This window comes from Anomaloglossus baeobatrachus, chromosome 1 (assembly GCF_048569485.1).
Source record: "Anomaloglossus baeobatrachus isolate aAnoBae1 chromosome 1, aAnoBae1.hap1, whole genome shotgun sequence".
NCBI lineage: Eukaryota > Metazoa > Chordata > Amphibia > Anura > Aromobatidae > Anomaloglossus > Anomaloglossus baeobatrachus.
The window spans coordinates 345,355,494-345,373,249 of NC_134353.1; the positions used below are offsets into that span (position 1 = coordinate 345,355,494).

Genomic DNA, 17,756 nt, shown 5'->3' on the forward strand with positions numbered 1-17,756 from the left:
AACCAATGTCCCCACTGCCATGAGATCTTCCCGGAGCTTCTTCCTTGTTGTCCTTGGGTTAGCCTTGACTCTTCGGACAAGCATGGCCTTGGCACGGGTGGAAACTTTCAAAGGCTGTCCAGGCCGTGGAAGGCTAACAGTAGTTCCATAAGCCTTCCACTTCCGGATGATGCTCCCAACAGTGGAGACAGGTAGGCCCAACTCCTTGGAAAGGGTTTTGTACCCCTTGCCAGCCTTGTGACCCTCCACGATCTTGTCTCTGATGGCCTTGGAATGCTCCTTTGTCTTTCCCATGTTGACCAAGTATGAGTGCTGTTCACAAGTTTGGGGAGGGTCTTAATTAGTCAGAAAAGGCTGGAAAAAGAGATAATTAATCCAAACATGGGAAGCTCATTGTTCTTTGTGCCTGAAATACTTCTTAATACTTTAGGGGAGCCAAACAGAATTCTTGTGGTTTGAGGGGTTGAATAATAAATGACCCTCTGAATAAACTTTTCACAATTTAAAAAAAAAAAGAAAAAAAGAAATAACATTCTTTTTTGCTGCAGTGCATTTCACACTTCCAGGCTGATCTACAGTCCAAATGTCACAATACCAAGTTAATTCCGAATGTGCAAACCTGCTAAATCTGCAGGGGGTTGAATACTACTTGTAGGCACTGTATATATTTTCTCTGTTCGTGGGACAACAGTGAAGAGGTAACACTTTGATACAATATAAAGTAGGTCTAATACTTTCTTTACCTACTGTGTAATATATACAGTATGTGTGTACATATATATATATATATATATATATATATATATATACACCCATTTTTCCAAGAGGGGTGGTGAGACTGCGGAAGATTTAAGGGGTGGAGGCAGAGCTGGGGTGGAGCCTGGGCGAAGTTTCAAGAGGGCCCCAAAATTTTGCCAGTATGGGGCCCTGAAATTACTAGTGGCAGCCCTGATTTTACCTACTACATATTGGGATAGGATCTTGGAGATGGGAATACCCTTTTAAGTAGTGATGAGCAAGCACTACCATGCTCGGGTGCTCAGTACTCGTAGTAACCATTCGGACACTCTCAACCCATGTACAAAGTATAATGAAAGTCAATGGAGAACGTGAGCAGTTTTCCGGAAGACCAAGCACCTAAGCATGGTAGTACTCAATCATCATTAATCTTAAGCCATCATAAATGTATTTTACTGGAACTTCGATTCAAATATCCTGGCTGAATTGGAGAAAATATGGTAAATTCAAATTTTGTCAGATTCACTCAATCTTATCATGCGCTTATACACAAGCAGGAAACAATGAAGGTCCTAATAAATAGCAGTAAAGATGGATCTAGAAAAACACAGAATAATTCAAGCGTTTTCTCTTTGGTGCGGCTGTGATGTTCGGGGATATTGATCATGTTACTTCTCACATCTGCTTTTCCAGGTTTGTTTCTGTCTGGAGTGCAGTCAACTCTTTGTGATAATAAGATTGGTAAATCCTATACCAAATGGGGTCACATGTGGGTGTTTCTGCATTTTTGGCACCTCAGGGGCTCTGCAAATGGAACATGTCCAAATTTGTGTTCCAAAAATCAAATACAGTGGAACCTTGGATTCTGAGCATAATTGGTTCCAGTAGTGTGCTCTTAAACCAAGTTACTCTTATATCAAAGCGAATTTTCCCATAGGAAATAATTGAAACACAGACAATTCATTACACAACTCAAAAATATTTACTGTATTTATACAAACTTATTACATTAATGCAAAATAATGTACAGTATTCACATAAAGTTATTACAGTACACTAATACACAATATTGTACCGAAAAAAACATATCAAGCAAATTAAACTACACGTTAGCTTACAATAAAATTGTTGGTGTGCGGGAGGTACAGTATAAGCAATGTGCTGTACTGGTTAACCGAAAAAAGTACAATACTGTATCAATAAATGCAAATTGATAGACTTGGTATATAGTATATACTGTACCATGGTATACTGTATACAGTATACAGTACATATGTACAAAAAGTTACCTCCAGAGCGGGTTAGAGCGTGGTGAATGGACAAAAAACGGAAGTGTGCACGGTGAGGTTTTGCTCTTATTGCAAATCATTGCTCTTAAACCAAGTTACAAATTTGTAAAAAAGCTTTGCTTGTCTTTCAAAACGCTATCAAACCAAGTTACTCTTAAACCAAGGTTCCACTGTAGTGCTGTTCACTTTCTAAAGGCTGCTTTACACGTGTCAATTTCTCGTGCGATCGCATGTGCGATCGCACCCGCCCCCATCGTTTGTGCGGCACAGGCAATTTCTTGCCCGTGTCGCACAAAATCGTAAAACCCTGTCACACTCACTTTCCTTCCAAACGACCTCGCTGTGGGCGGCGAACATCCACTTCCTGAAGGAGGTGGGACGTTCGGCGTCACAGCGACGTCACACAGTGGGCGGCCAATAGGAGGGGCGGAGATGAGCGGGACGTAAACATCCCGCCCACCTCCTTCCTTCCGCATTGCTGTAGGCCGCAGGTAAGCTGCAGTTCATCGTTCCTGGGGTGTCACACAGAGCGACGTGTGCTGCCTCGAGAACGATGAACAACCGGAGCACAGAAGGACGTTCGATTTTTTGAAAATGAGCGACGTGTCAACGAGCAACGATAAGGTGAGTATTTTTGCTCGTTCACAGTTGCTCATTTGTGTTACACGCTACGATATGTCAAATGAGGCCGGATGTGCGTCACTAACGACGTGACCCCGACAACATATCGTTAGATATATCGTAGCGTGTAAAGCGGCCTTAAGCCCTGGCATGTGTCCAAACATTTGTTTTTGACCACATATTGGGTATTCTGTATTTTGGGAGAAATTGCATAACAAATTGTGGGGTCCGTTTTTTCCTGTTATCCATTGTCAAAATTATACATTTTGTGCTAAAATAACATTTAAGCCTTAAATAATTTAACTGTCATTTTCACATCCACATATTAAAATGCTCTGTGAAGCAGCTATGGGATCAAAATAAATTCCTTGATGAGTCTAGTTTCCAAAATGGGGTTAATTGTGGAGGTTTCTGATATGTTGGTACCTCGGGGGTGCTGCAAATGTGACATGGTGTCCACAATGCTTTCCAAAATTCAAATATTGCTCCTTCCGTTCCTAGTGTGGCGCTCCTTAGGCTACCATCGCCACAGAGGTACTGTACCTCAGTCAGAGGTGTGGTGCCCCATCCTGGGTAAGAAAGAGGCCATCTTTCGGTTCACTCACCGAAAACCTGCAGACACCCAATTATTAGCTCACACAATAGATTAGGGCCGGGGCAGGTCCTGGACTATGGCTATGAGTGACCAGAACTTTGCTTGTAAATAATTAGCACCTGTTGTGCTCTCTACCAGATTTAAAATACCACAGAACAAAAACCCATCCGTCTGGCAGAAGTCTTGGTCAACGAATGCTCTGTCACCAGCCCAGAGACTACGTGGGGGGTTTGTTAGAGGCGGGTCCCCCAAGGACTTATCTACACATAGAGCAGTGTGATGGACACCCGGTCAGGGATCACCCTAGACTCTCAAGAATGTTATAAGAATGTTTATTTATTTATTTATTCATTCATTCATTCATGCATTCAGTATTTATTTATTATTTTCAAGTTAAGTAACTTTAAAATGATGTTGCCTCCCAAAAGGGAAGTGTTTGAAAAAGCATTCAAAATTTTTGCATGTCTTTCTCTTAATGTTATTTGTGTTTCAGCCCACGGACGTGCTGGGATTCGCTGTGGGGGAGTATGGTGCCCCTGAGGCTACCATCGCCACAGAGATACTGCACCTCAATCAGAGGTGTGGTGCCCCATCTTGGGTAAGAAAGAGGCCATCTATCGGTTCACCCACTAAAAACCTGCAGACGCCCAATTATTAGCTCACACATTAGATCTGGGCTGGGGCAGGTCACATTAATCCTAGAACCATCCAGGGGGTGGAGCTTAGTGGGTGAGTTGTCTAAGGTAAAATGGGTGGAGCTAAGTTTGACAGTTGACCGTTGACAGAGTCAATGAGTCAGGAGGAGACCGATTAGAGGTGAGGGCCCCAGGGGTCCTGCTGAACTCTGAGGAAATGGAAGAAAGAATCCCAGTGACTTAGGGGAAGTGTGTCAGATACCCCTATAGTCACGTTTCACAGACAGTAGCTCAAAGTAAAGGGAATGGTCACAAACAGGGTCCTGCTCCCTAGGCTAGGACGATACTTCAGGACTTCCTAGTAACACCGGAGGCCAGGGTGGCTGTATGCACCTTTGGGCCATAAGCAGCACATAAATCCACTGGAAGGGGGCCACAGAGGACGAGGTAGCCAGGCAGGCAGAAATCCCTTTGAAAGTTCCCAGAGGGAGCCAGGCATGCAGAAGTCCCATTGTTGGTCCACGGTCCCTGGCTCAGGGCACTGTGTGTGGAGGCGCAGGACATGAGGGTGAAAGTAAGCACAGAGAGACGGCCAGGAAAGGCAAGCGAAAGGAGAACCAGTACTGGCCTCAGACTTATTCGGGTTCGGTGGTTGCCCAGCACTGAGGATCTCAGCACACTGTGGATTAACTAAAAGGGCTGTAAAGCTTGAATCAATACAGTGAGTAAAAGACTTGTTGCAAAGCCCTGGTGTCATCTCCATTCCTCCTGCATCACAACCTGCCATCATAGATTTTTCCTATAATAAACGGTTATCTCGAGGACTCACTCCACCAGTGGGGAGTAAAAACACCTCAGCTGTGTCCTCATCACCTGCCCCGGGAAACCCACAGCGCAGCGGGGGCTCACATAGCCGCAAAAACCATAGGTGGTGAGACAAACTTTATTCCACTGTATATAATCATCATTCCCCTTTACTGTATTTAAAAGACACCGCCAGGGTCACGGAGCCGGACCTCATCACCGCTGACATCCCCGGACTAGTCCAGCCCGGTTCTGAGTTCCGCCGGCCCTGGAGTGGGCGTGTCAGTAGCCCTCCCATTTGTCCAAACAGAACTTTTGGACTACATGTGGGCTATCATTACACTCATAAGAAAGTGAGTAACAAACTGAGGAATTTGGTGATAAAGCAACATTGTTGTGAAAAAAATGAAAATTTTCAATATAACAATCTAATAATATCAAATTCTATGAAGTATATGTGGGTTCCAAAATGCTCACTATACCCCTGGATAAAATCAGTGTTTAGTTTCCAGAATGGGGTCACTTGAGTTTTTTTTTTGCTGTTTAGGTACCTTAGGGGCCCTGCAAATGCGACATGGTGCCCACAATCTATTTCATCCAAATTTGTGATTCAAAATTCTAATGTTGCTTCTTCCCTTCCGAGCCCTGATATTTTTCCAAACAGAGATTTCTGACCAAATGGCGGGTCTCGACGGGCTCAGTAGAAACTAGATAACAAACTTTGTGGTCCATTTTTTCATGCAATTCCTTGTAAAAGTGAATAAATTGTGGCTAAAGCAAAAATTTTAGTCAAAATGTAATTTTTTTTTCATTACACTTTATGTTATTCCTGTGAAGCACCAAAGGGTTAATACACTTCTTGGATCGGATTTTGAGTATTCTGAGGGGTGCAGTTTAAGAATGATGTCATTTTTGACTTTTGGGTATTTTCTGTCCCCTAGGCCTCTCATAGTCACTTCAAATGTGATGTGTAAATTTTGTTGGAAAAATGAGAAATTGCTGATGAACTTTGAACCCTTGTAACTTCCTAATAAAAAAATATGATTCAAAAATTGTGCGAATGTAAAGTATACATATGGGAAATGATATTTATTAACTATTTTGTGTGATATAACTCTTGGGCTTAAGGGTATACAAATTCAAAGTTTGAAAATATCGAAATTTATAATCTTTTGCCAAACTTCCCATTTTTTTTCCACAAATAAACGCAAAAAATATTGCCCTAAAATTATCACTATCATGAAGCACAATATGTCCCAAACAAACAACCTTAGGCTATGTGCTCATGCTGAGTTTTTGGTGCAGAAACGTTCTGCACCAAAAACTGCATTTTGTGGCAGAAAACCACACCAAAATGCGCATGCATTTTTAGGTGCGTTTTGGAGCGGTTTTTGGTGCATTTTTGTGCCATGAGGTTTTTTTGTCTAGAATTGACATGCTACACCCAAAACTGCAAAGAAAAAAAAATAGACAACATGCTCACAGCACTTCAGACTTCTCATTGACTTTTCTGGTATAAGGATAGACATGCAGTTTTGGGCAACAAAATGCACCAAAACATGCATAAACAAAGCAGCGTGCGCACATGGCCTTAAAATCACTGGTTTCTGTTGAAGCTTACAAGGGTTATTGCCTCATAAAGTGAAAGTGACACTGGTCAGATTTCTAAAATTTGGCCTGGCCAGGACGGTCACAGTTGGCGCCGTCTGTAAGGGATTAACCCCTTCAGCCCCCAGCCTGTTTTCACCTTAAAGACCCGGCCATTTTTTGCAATTCTGACCAGTGTCACTTTGACAGGTTATAACTCTGGAACGCTTCAACGGATCCTGGCGATTCTGAGATTGTTTTTTCGTGACATATTGTACTTCATGTCAATGGTAAATTTAGGCCGATATTTTTTGCGTTTATGTGTGAAAAGTTTGGAAATTTGGCGAACATTTTGAAAATTTCGCAATTTTCAAAATTTGAAATTTTATGCCCATAAATCTGTGAGATATGTCACACAAAATAGTTACTATGTAACATTTCCCACTTGCCTACTTTACACCAGCGCAATTTTCGAAACAAATTTTTTTTCCGTTAGGAAGTTAGAAGGGTTCAAAGTTCATCAGCAATTTTTCATTTTTCCAACAAAATTTACAAAAAAAATTTTTTAGGTACCACATCACATTTGGAGTGACTTTGAGAGGCCTGGGTGACAGAAAATACCCAAAAGTTACCCCATTCTAAAAACTGCATCCCTCACACTGCTCAAAACTACATCCAAGAAGTTTATTAACCCTTTAGGAGCTTTACAGCAACCAAAGCAATGTGGAAGGAAAAAATGAAAATTTTACTTTTTTACACAAAAATGTTACTTTAGCCATAAAATTTAGCATTTTCACAAGGGTATCAGGAAAAATGCACCATAAAATTAATTGTGCAATTTCTCCTGAGTACACCGATATCTCATATGTTTCCAGAATGGGGTCACTTGAGTTTTTTTTTTGCTGTTTAGGTACCTTAGGGGCCCTGCAAATGCGACATGGTGCCCACAATCTATTTCATCCAAATTTGTGATTCAAAATTCTAATGTTGCTTCTTCCCTTCCGAGCCCTGATATTTTTCCAAACAGAGATTTCTGACCAAATGGCGGGTCTCGACGGGCTCAGTAGAAACTAGATAACAAACTTTGTGGTCCATTTTTTCATGCAATTCCTTGTAAAAGTGAATAAATTGTGGCTAAAGCAAAAATTTTAGTCAAAATGTAATTTTTTTTTCATTACACTTTATGTTATTCCTGTGAAGCACCAAAGGGTTAATACACTTCTTGGATCGGATTTTGAGTATTCTGAGGGGTGCAGTTTAAGAATGATGTCATTTTTGACTTTTGGGTATTTTCTGTCCCCTAGGCCTCTCATAGTCACTTCAAATGTGATGTGTAAATTTTGTTGGAAAAATGAGAAATTGCTGATGAACTTTGAACCCTTGTAACTTCCTAATAAAAAAATATGATTCAAAAATTGTGCGAATGTAAAGTATACATATGGGAAATGATATTTATTAACTATTTTGTGTGATATAACTCTTGGGCTTAAGGGTATACAAATTCAAAGTTTGAAAATATCGAAATTTATAATCTTTTGCCAAACTTCCCATTTTTTTTCCACAAATAAACGCAAAAAATATTGCCCTAAAATTATCACTATCATGAAGCACAATATGTCCCAAACAAACAACCTTAGGCTATGTGCTCATGCTGAGTTTTTGGTGCAGAAACGTTCTGCACCAAAAACTGCATTTTGTGGCAGAAAACCACACCAAAATGCGCATGCATTTTTAGGTGCGTTTTGGAGCGGTTTTTGGTGCATTTTTGTGCCATGAGGTTTTTTTGTCTAGAATTGACATGCTACACCCAAAACTGCAAAGAAAAAAAATAGACAACATGCTCACAGCACTTCAGACTTCTCATTGACTTTTCTGGTATAAGGATAGACATGCAGTTTTGGGCAACAAAATGCACCAAAACATGCATAAACAAAGCAGCGTGCGCACATGGCCTTAAAATCACTGGTTTCTGTTGAAGCTTACAAGGGTTATTGCCTCATAAAGTGAAAGTGACACTGGTCAGATTTCTAAAATTTGGCCTGGCCAGGACGGTCACAGTTGGCGCCGTCTGTAAGGGATTAACCCCTTCAGCCCCCAGCCTGTTTTCACCTTAAAGACCCGGCCATTTTTTGCAATTCTGACCAGTGTCACTTTGACAGGTTATAACTCTGGAACGCTTCAACGGATCCTGGCGATTCTGAGATTGTTTTTTCGTGACATATTGTACTTCATGTCAATGGTAAATTTAGGCCGATATTTTTTGCGTTTATGTGTGAAAAGTTTGGAAATTTGGCGAACATTTTGAAAATTTCGCAATTTTCAAAATTTGAAATTTTATGCCCATAAATCTGTGAGATATGTCACACAAAATAGTTACTATGTAACATTTCCCACTTGCCTACTTTACACCAGCGCAATTTTCGAAACAAATTTTTTTTCCGTTAGGAAGTTAGAAGGGTTCAAAGTTCATCAGCAATTTTTCATTTTTCCAACAAAATTTACAAAAAAAATTTTTTAGGTACCACATCACATTTGGAGTGACTTTGAGAGGCCTGGGTGACAGAAAATACCCAAAAGTTACCCCATTCTAAAAACTGCATCCCTCACACTGCTCAAAACTACATCCAAGAAGTTTATTAACCCTTTAGGAGCTTTACAGCAACCAAAGCAATGTGGAAGGAAAAAATGAAAATTTTACTTTTTTACACAAAAATGTTACTTTAGCCATAAAATTTAGCATTTTCACAAGGGTATCAGGAAAAATGCACCATAAAATTAATTGTGCAATTTCTCCTGAGTACACCGATATCTCATATGTGGGGGAAATCAATTGTTTTGGCGCACGGCAAGGCTCGGAAGAGAAGGAGCATCATTTGAATTTTTGAAAGCAAAATTGTCTGGAATAATTAGCAGATGCGATGTTGCGTTTGGAGACCCCCTGAGGTGCCTAAACAATGGAGCTCCCCCACAAGTGACCCCATTTTGGAAACTAGACCCCTCATGGAATTTATCTAGATGTTTATTGAGCACTTTGAACCTCTGGGGGCTTCACAAAAGTTAATAACTTTGAGCAATGAAAATAAAAAAAAAAAAAAATTACCACGAAATTGTTACTTCAACCAGGTAGCTTTTTTTTTCACAAGGGTATCAGGAAAAATTGCAACATAAAATGTATTGTGCATTTTCTCCTGAGTACACAGATACCTCATATGTGGTGGAAATCAAATGTTTGGGCGCACAGCAGGGCTCGGAAGGCAAGGTGCGACAATTGACTTTTCAAACGCAAAATTGTCTGGAATCGTTAGTGGATGCCATGTTGTGTTTGGAGACCCCCTGAGGTGCCTAAACAATGGAGCTCCCCCACAAGTGACCCCATTTTGGAAACTAGACCCCTCATTGAATTTATCTAGATGTTTACTGAACACTTTGAACCCCTGGAGGCTTCACAAAAGTTAAGAATGTTCAGCCGTGAAAATATATATATTTTTTTTACCATGAAATTGTTATTTCAACCAGGTAGCTTTTTTTTCCACAAGGGTATCAGGAAAAAATGCACCATACAATGTGGTGGAAAGTAATTGTCTGGGCACACAGCGGGGCTCAGAAGAGAAGGAGCGCCATTTCACAGCAAAATTGGTTGGAATTATTAGCGTACGCCATGTTGCGTTTGGAGACCCCCTGAGGTGCCTAAACAATGGAGCTCCCCCACAAGTGACCTCATTTTGGAAACTAAACCCCCATGGCATAAATCTACATGGGTAATGAGCACTTTGAACCCTCACGTGCTTCATACATTGAGGCATAAAAACAAAAAAGTACTTTTTTTTTTCCACAAAATGTTATTTTAGGCTCCATTTTTTAATTTGTACAGGGGTAACAGGATAAAGTGGACCGCAAAATTTGTTGGGCAATTTGTTCTGAGTACGCTGATACCTCATATGTGGCAGAAAAACACTGTTTGGGCGCACGGCTGAGCTCCAGAGGAAAGGAGCGTCATTTGACTTTTTAAATGGAAAATTAGCTGGAATCGTTAGCCGCACCATGTCGTGTTTGGAGATCCCCCTGATATGCCCAAACAGTGGAGCTCCCCCACATGTGACCCCATGTTGGAAACTAGACCCCCCCCCAATACAAAGAAATATTAGTTTGGCATAATAAAAAATACAGACGTCAGTAAAAAAAAAAAAAATATATGCACCTGCAACTGACACTAAGGCAAGCGCCACACGTGAGAGCAATGCACAAATCTCGCATCGCATCACCCGACACAGCCGCACACTCCTGTCTGGAAGAGAGCGACCGTGCCGGATGATGCGGTGTGAGACTCGAGCATCGCTCTCATGTGTGGCACTGGGCTGACCCTTACAATATTCAGTAAAAAATACTGTAGTTGATGATTACTACAGTATACTTTTACTGGCCCTAAACTAAGTTTATTTGTATTTCTTTCTTAGTTTCCAGAAAAAAAAATTAGGACGAACTCACAGATGTACTGCAAAAAGGGGGGGGGACTAGGTGGGATGGAAAAAAGATGGATGGAGGATAGAAGAGGGCGCAACGGATGCAGGAGCGGCGGAGGATGGGTGAGGGGGCACGGCGGAGGATGGGAGGGCGTGGCGGATGGAGGAGCGGTGGAGGATGGGTGAGGGCACAACGGATGCAGGAGCGGCGGAGGAAGGGGGGGCGAGGGGAAGGGTGGAAGGGGAGTGGGAGATGAGATTGGGGATAGCTACCTTACAGAATGGATCTAGGCAGCAGGATTGCAGCAGATCCGGGAGGGGGGAAGAGGGGGCAGAGGATTAAGGGGATGGGAGAGAGCAGGCAGCAGATCAGGGAGGGGGCAGAGGCTGATGGGGGAGTGAGGTGGCAGATGCAAGGGCGCAGAGGCTGATTGGGGAGTGAGGTGGCAGATGCAGGGGCGCAGAGGCTGATTGGGGAGTGAGGTGGCAGATGCAGGGGCGCAGAGGCTGATTGGGGAGTGAGGTGGCAGATGCAGGGGCGCAGAGGCTGATGGGGGAGTGAGGTGGCAGATGCAGGGGCTCAGAGGCTGATGGGGGAGTGAGGTGGCTGATGCAGGGGCGCAGCGGCAGATGGGGAGAGTGTGGTGGCAGATGGGGAGAGTGCGGCGGCAGATGCAGTGGCGGTGGAGCAGCTGATGGGGAGAGTGCGGCGGCTGATGCAGGGGCGGTGGAGCGGCTGATGGGGAGAGTGTGGCGGCTGATGCAGGGGCGGTGGAGCGGCTGATGGGGAGAGTGGAGCGGCAGATGCTGGGGAGTGCAGCGGCAGATGCTGGGGAGAGTGGAGCGGCAGATGCAGGGGAGAGTGGAGCGGCAGATGCAGGGGAGAGTGGAGCGGCAGATGCAGGGGAGAGTGGAGCGGCAGATGCAGGGGAGAGTGGAGCGGCAGATGCAGGGGAGAGTGGAGCGGCAGATGCAGGGGCGGTGGAGCGGCAGATGGGGAGAGAGCAGTGGCTGATAGGGAGAGTGGAGCGGCAGATGCAGGGGCGGTGGAGCGGCAGATGCAGGGGCGGTGGAGCGGCAGATGGGGAGAGAGCAGTACCTGATGGGGAGAGGGGAGCGGCAGATGCTGGGGCGGGGGAGCGGCAGATGCTGGGGCGGTGGAGCGGCAGATGCTGGGGCGGTGGAGCGGCAGATGGGGAGAGAGCAGTGGCTGATGGGGAGAGGGGAGCAGCAGATGCTGGGGCGGTGGAGCGGCAGATGCTGGGGCGGTGGAGCGGCAGATGGGGAGAGAGCAGTACCTGATGGGGAGAGGGGAGCGGCAGATGCTGGGGCGGTGGATCGGCAGATGCAGGGGCGGTGGAGCGGCAGATGGGGAGAGAGCAGTACCTGATGGGGAGAGGGGAGCGGCAGATGCTGGGGCGGTGGATCGGCACATGCTGGGGCGGTGGAGCGGCAGATGGGGAGAGAGCAGTACCTGATGGGGAGAGGGGAGCGACAGATGCTGGGGCGGTGGATCGGCAGATGCTGGGGCGGTGGATCGGCAGATGCTGGGGCGGTGGAGCGGCAGATGGGGAGAGAGCAGTACCTGATGGGGAGAGGGGAGCGGCAGATGCTGGGGCGGTGGATCGGCAGATGCAGGGGCGGTGGAGCGGCAGATGGGGAGAGAGCAGTACCTGATGGGGAGAGGGGAGCGGCAGATACTGGGGCGGTGGATCGGCAGATGCAGGGGCAGTGGAGCGGCAGATGGGGAGAGAGCAGTACCTGATGGGGAGAGGGGAGCGGCAGATGCTGGGGCGGTGGATCGGCAGATGCAGGAGCGGTGGAGCGGCAGATGGGGAGAGAGCAGTACCTGATGGGGAGAGGGGAGCGGCAGATACTGGGGCGGTGGATCGGCAGATGCAGGGGCAGTGGAGCGGCAGATGGGGAGAGAGCAGTACCTGATGGGGAGAGGGGAGCGGCAGATGCTGGGGCGGTGGATCGGCAGATGCTGGGGCGGTGGATCGGCAGATGCTGGGGCGGTGGATTGGCAGATGCTGGGGAGAGTGCAGCGGCCGCCGTGACGCTCTCCTCAGGCTGCGCCACCCCCTGCATCTGACGCCGCTTGCTCTTACTGCTGAGTAGCGGCGTCACATGCAGGGGGACAGTAGCGGCGTCAGATGCAGGGGCGCAGTGGGAGAGCAGGGGGCGAAGAACATGGAGCAGGGCAGCGGTGGATCGGGGGCTGTGACTCACAGACGGGCACCCGCAGGGATCGCTCTCCTCAGATTCCACGGAGGGAGACGCTGAGGAGAGCGATCTCCTACAGCGAGCTCACCCGGTCCCAGAGGCACGGTGCTGCTTGGAGAAATCGGTCACAAGGCCGATCTCTCCAATCAGAGCTGGGGGCGGGTGCAGTAAAGCTCACTGAGCTCCAGCCAATGGCCAGTGCTGCAGCAGCACTGACATAGCTGGATTTCAATGCTTCAGTCATTTTCAATGGCTGAAACATAACACTGGCTGTGATTGGCTGACGAACGCCGTTCAGCCAATCACAGCCTCCGTAGGTCCGGGAAGGAGACACCACCCCTCCTGAGGTCAGGTACAAGTCCTCTCCTTCCCGAATCTACAGTTTTTTAAAACCGATCGCGGTGCCCGGTGCTCCGGGGCCGCGATTTCGCCATGACGGATCTATCCGTCATGGGTCTTTAAGTACCAGGGCACCATGACGGCTAGATCCGTCAAAGGTCGTGAAGGGGTTAATAATGCTGGTTATCGATTATCTTGGAAGTGTAAATACCACTTAAGTTAAAAGAGTGAACAAACATTGGGCACTCATGACATGGTATGGCTAAGGCTATGTGCGCACTAGGCGTTTTTGCCGCGTTTTTAGCGGCGTTTTTTACCGCGTTTTTGTGCTGAAAACGCAGTGACATTGCTTCCCCAGCAATGTCAATGGGTTTTCAGAAGTGCTGTCCTCACACAGCGTTTTTTTTTAGCTGCGTTTTTGTGGTGACCACAAAAACGCAGCATGTCAATTATTTCTGCGTTTTCCACTGCGTTTTTCACTCATTGAATTCAATGAGATGTTAAAAACGCAATGAATAACGCATATAGCCGCGTTTCTATGACTAAAAACGCAGCTATAAACGCAGGGGGTGGGTACTACAGTGACGTGTACAGGAAGAGGATTCCTTCTGTTGGTAAACACAGAAGCATGAATCCTCCCGGTACCGTCACCGCTGCCTCCACCTCCCGTCCTGTGCATGTCAGCTCCGTGCGGCGCCATGTCTGGGCGGGAGGTGGAGGCAGCGGCGAAAAACAAAGTGAACAGTAGAAAAAAAAAAATGTCATATACTCACCTGTCCGCAGGGTCCCGGTGCCATGCCCGCTCCCAGCCCCTGTCTCGGTACCGCCGCTCTGGCTGTGTGCAGTCTCCCCGGGGCAGGACCTTGCTTGCAGGACCTGGCGCTGATCACCTGATGCAGTCACCTGACGCATCAGCTGATCGCGGTGTCGCCGGCTTTTTCGCGCCCGGCCGGCTATCAGCTGATCCTGCCGTCAGGGGACTTCATCAGCTGATTACCGGCAGCTCCGGCAGCGATCGTATAGGATCAGACTCCTGTCCAATCGATCGCTCCAGGAGCTGCCGGTAATCAGCACATAAGTGAGTATTATTTTTTTTTTTTTTCTACTGATGCATCTGCTGATTGTATAATCGGCTTTTATACAATCAGCTGATGTGTGATGTGATTCAGGCACTTGATCCTGACACATCATCTGATCGCTTTGCCTTCCAGCAAACCGATCAGATGATATTGGATCCTGATTGGACGGCGCGGGACCCTGACCCAGGATTACTGCGGAGGGGGGTTTATTTCAATAAAGATGGAGTCACTAATTGTGTTGTGTTTTATTTCTAATAAAAATATTTTTCTCTGTGTTGTGTTTTTTTTTATCATTACTAGAAATTCATGGTGGCCATGTCTAATATTGGCGTGACACCATGAATTTCGGGCTTAGGGCTAGCTGATAATATACAGCTAGCCCTAACCCCATTATTACCTAGCTAGCCACCCGGCTTCAGGGCAGCTGGAAGAGTTGGATACAGCGCCAGAAGATGGCGCTTCTATGAAAGCGCCATTTTCTGGGGTGGCTGCGGACTGCAATTCGCAGTGGGGGTGCCCAGAAAGCATGGGCACCCTGCACTGTGGATTCCAATCCCCAGCTGCCTAGTTGTACCCGGCTGGACTCAAAAATTAGGCGAAGCCCACGTCATTTTTTTTTTAAATTATTTCATGAAATAATTAAAAAAAAAGGGCTTCTCTATATTTTTGGTTCCCAGCCGGGTACAAATAGGCAGCTGGGGGTTGGGGGCAGCCCGTACCTGCCTGCTGTACCCGGCTAGCATACAAAAATATGGCGAAGCCTACGTCATTTTTTTTTCTTTTTGGGCAAAAAACTGCATACAGTCCTGGATGGAGGATGCTGAGACTTGTAGTTCTGCAGCTGCTGTCTGCTCTCCTGCATACACTAGTGAATGGAGGATGCTGAGACTTGTAGTTCTGCAGCTGCTGTCTGCTCTCCTGCATACACTAGTGAATGGAGGATGCTGAGACTTGTAGTTCTGCAGCTGCTGTCTGCTCTCCTGCATACACTAGTGAATGGAGGATGCTGAGACTTGTAGTTCTGCAGCTGCTGTCTGCTCTCCTGCATACACTAGTGAATGGAGGATGCTGAGACTTGTAGTTCTGCAGCTGCTGTCTGCTCTCCTCCATACACTAGTGAATGGAGGATGCTGAGACTTGTAGTTCTGCAGCTGCTGTCTGCTCTCCTGCATACACTAGTGAATGGAGGATGCTGAGACTTGTAGTTCTGCAGCTGCTGTCTGCTCTCCTGCATACACTAGTGAATGGAGGATGCTGAGACTTGTAGTTCTACAGCTGCTGTCTGCTCTCCTGCATACACTAGTGAATGGAGGATGCTGAGACTTGTAGTTCTGCAGCTGCTGTCTGCTCTCCTGCATACACTAGTGAATGGAGGATGCTGAGACTTGTAGTTCTGCAGCTGCTGTCTGCTCTCCTGCATACAATGAACATTTTGAAGAAGGAAATGACATCAGACCTTTTTTTTTTTTTTTTTCATCAACAATCTTTAATGGCATTGTGCACTGATTAAAAACGCAGTGAGCAAAAACGCAGCAAAAAACGCACCAAATCGCGGCAAAAACGCATGCGTTTATGCCGCGTTTATTTAGCCGCGGGTGCGTTTTTTAGACAAAAACGCACATAAAAACGCAGCGTGAAAAAAACGCCTAGTGCGCACATACCCTAAAGCAGATGAAAGAAGCCTCAGAGTGCGTACTACGATGGTCTAAATGTTTTACATTTTTACATAAAACTATTAAAGGAATATATTAAGTGATATTCATTTGTACAGATTTAGTGTGTGTCCACTAGATGGTGGTATAAACCATAAAACGTGTTGTGGTGCAGGCGTGTCTTACATTTTGCAGGCTCTTGTTTATGTTGTCCTACTTGTTTTGCTTTTTAGCAAAGTCACCTAAACAAATTAAGTTATCATCAGGTTAATTGGTGAAGTGTGTTGCTGTGAAGAGACCCGCTGGATGAGGAACATATATACAGTACTAGGATATGGAATATCTGGGATGGTGAATAATATACAAAATATATAAAAAATATATATTTCAAAATATATCTCCTGGGATGGGGGATGAACATCCCTGGATGGGCCCGAGATGAGTGACATATATATCAGAATTGGGAACATATATACCAGGATGTGGGGGACCTTTATACCAGTATGGAAAATATATATACTAGGATAGGCCCAGGATGTAAACTATATATACCAGGATGGGCATGGGGTGGGGGACATATACCATGATGAGGAACATGTATACCATAATGGGAAACATAAATATGAGGATGGGGACATTACTACATAATGGGGGAGGGGGTGGGGGAAACTAATATGTCCTTAAAGGATTTAGAATGCTACAGGGGCCCATACATCTGACCAACATGCAGAGGGAGAAGGGCCAGGTCCAAATTTTGCATTGGGGCCCATCAGACTCTAGTTACGTCACTGGTATTCATCCTATATAAATCCCCACTATGGTATACTACGCTAACTAACCAATACTAACCAAATATGGGGGGAAAAAAAATTCTACATTTTGTGTGTGTAGAGTAGCATTGACTACAACATGTGTTTAAATTGATCTAACATCAGTAGCTTCTTCATTTGTCTTGGAAACATTCCTAATATGTTTTAAAGTCTCAATTGATATACTATACCTCAGGTGGACATATTGAGAAATACTTACCAGAGCAGGCAGGCCGACACCTTCTCAACGGACTGTAGTATTAAGTGTTCGTACATTGTCTTTGGTGACGCAATCTTTTAAGGGCAGGGCTTATTATACAACCATGTTCAAAGTGTCACGTTACATTCTGTGTATCCAGGGTTTGTGCACAGTTATATCTAAAGGTCAGGCAACAGAAATGTCTTCTAAGTTAGGCGTAGGAGATTGTGGACTTTGAACAATGGGGTCTCTCGACACAAGTAAAATGTATTTCATATATTTAACATAGAAATCTATTACAGGGTTTGTCCACCACAGAGAACCAGCATAATCAGTTCAGGACCCTGAAGCCAAGTGGACATGGTTAATATTTGGTGAGTTTTTTTACCTCAGTATTTGATCCACCCCTGGTTTTGGCTTACCATTAGGGGAAAGTATAATAGAAATACGTCACCACTTTTGTATATATACTCACTCCTGGTTTTGACTTACAAATACTGAGGTATAACTCACCAAATACTGATCGTGTGCACTTGGCCTCATTACAATAAAAACAATCCATATCATCGTCCTGCAGCGGTGCCTGTAAAGCAGGTGATTGGCTGCAACAATGCAGAGAATGAGGAGTGCGTGGTAACTGAAACAACAAAATTAAGGAGTATGAGAAATAATGAAATTACACAAGTAACAGTGGTAAATCAGAGTACTTCACATAGGATAAAT

At 45.3% G+C, this 17,756-nt stretch overlaps 1 protein-coding gene across 1 annotated transcript in view; it reads right to left on the minus strand.

Annotated features, from left to right (window-relative positions):
- LOC142292503 (flavin reductase (NADPH)-like) overlaps positions 1 to 17,136 on the minus strand; it is a 50,167-nt gene extending 33,031 nt beyond the window's left edge. The window contains exon 1 of the mRNA XM_075337779.1: positions 17,055 to 17,136. The gene's annotated coding sequence lies outside the window, so the exon portion shown is untranslated. The remainder of the gene's footprint in view (positions 1 to 17,054) is intronic.
- Between the last annotated feature and the right edge of the window lie 620 nt (positions 17,137 to 17,756).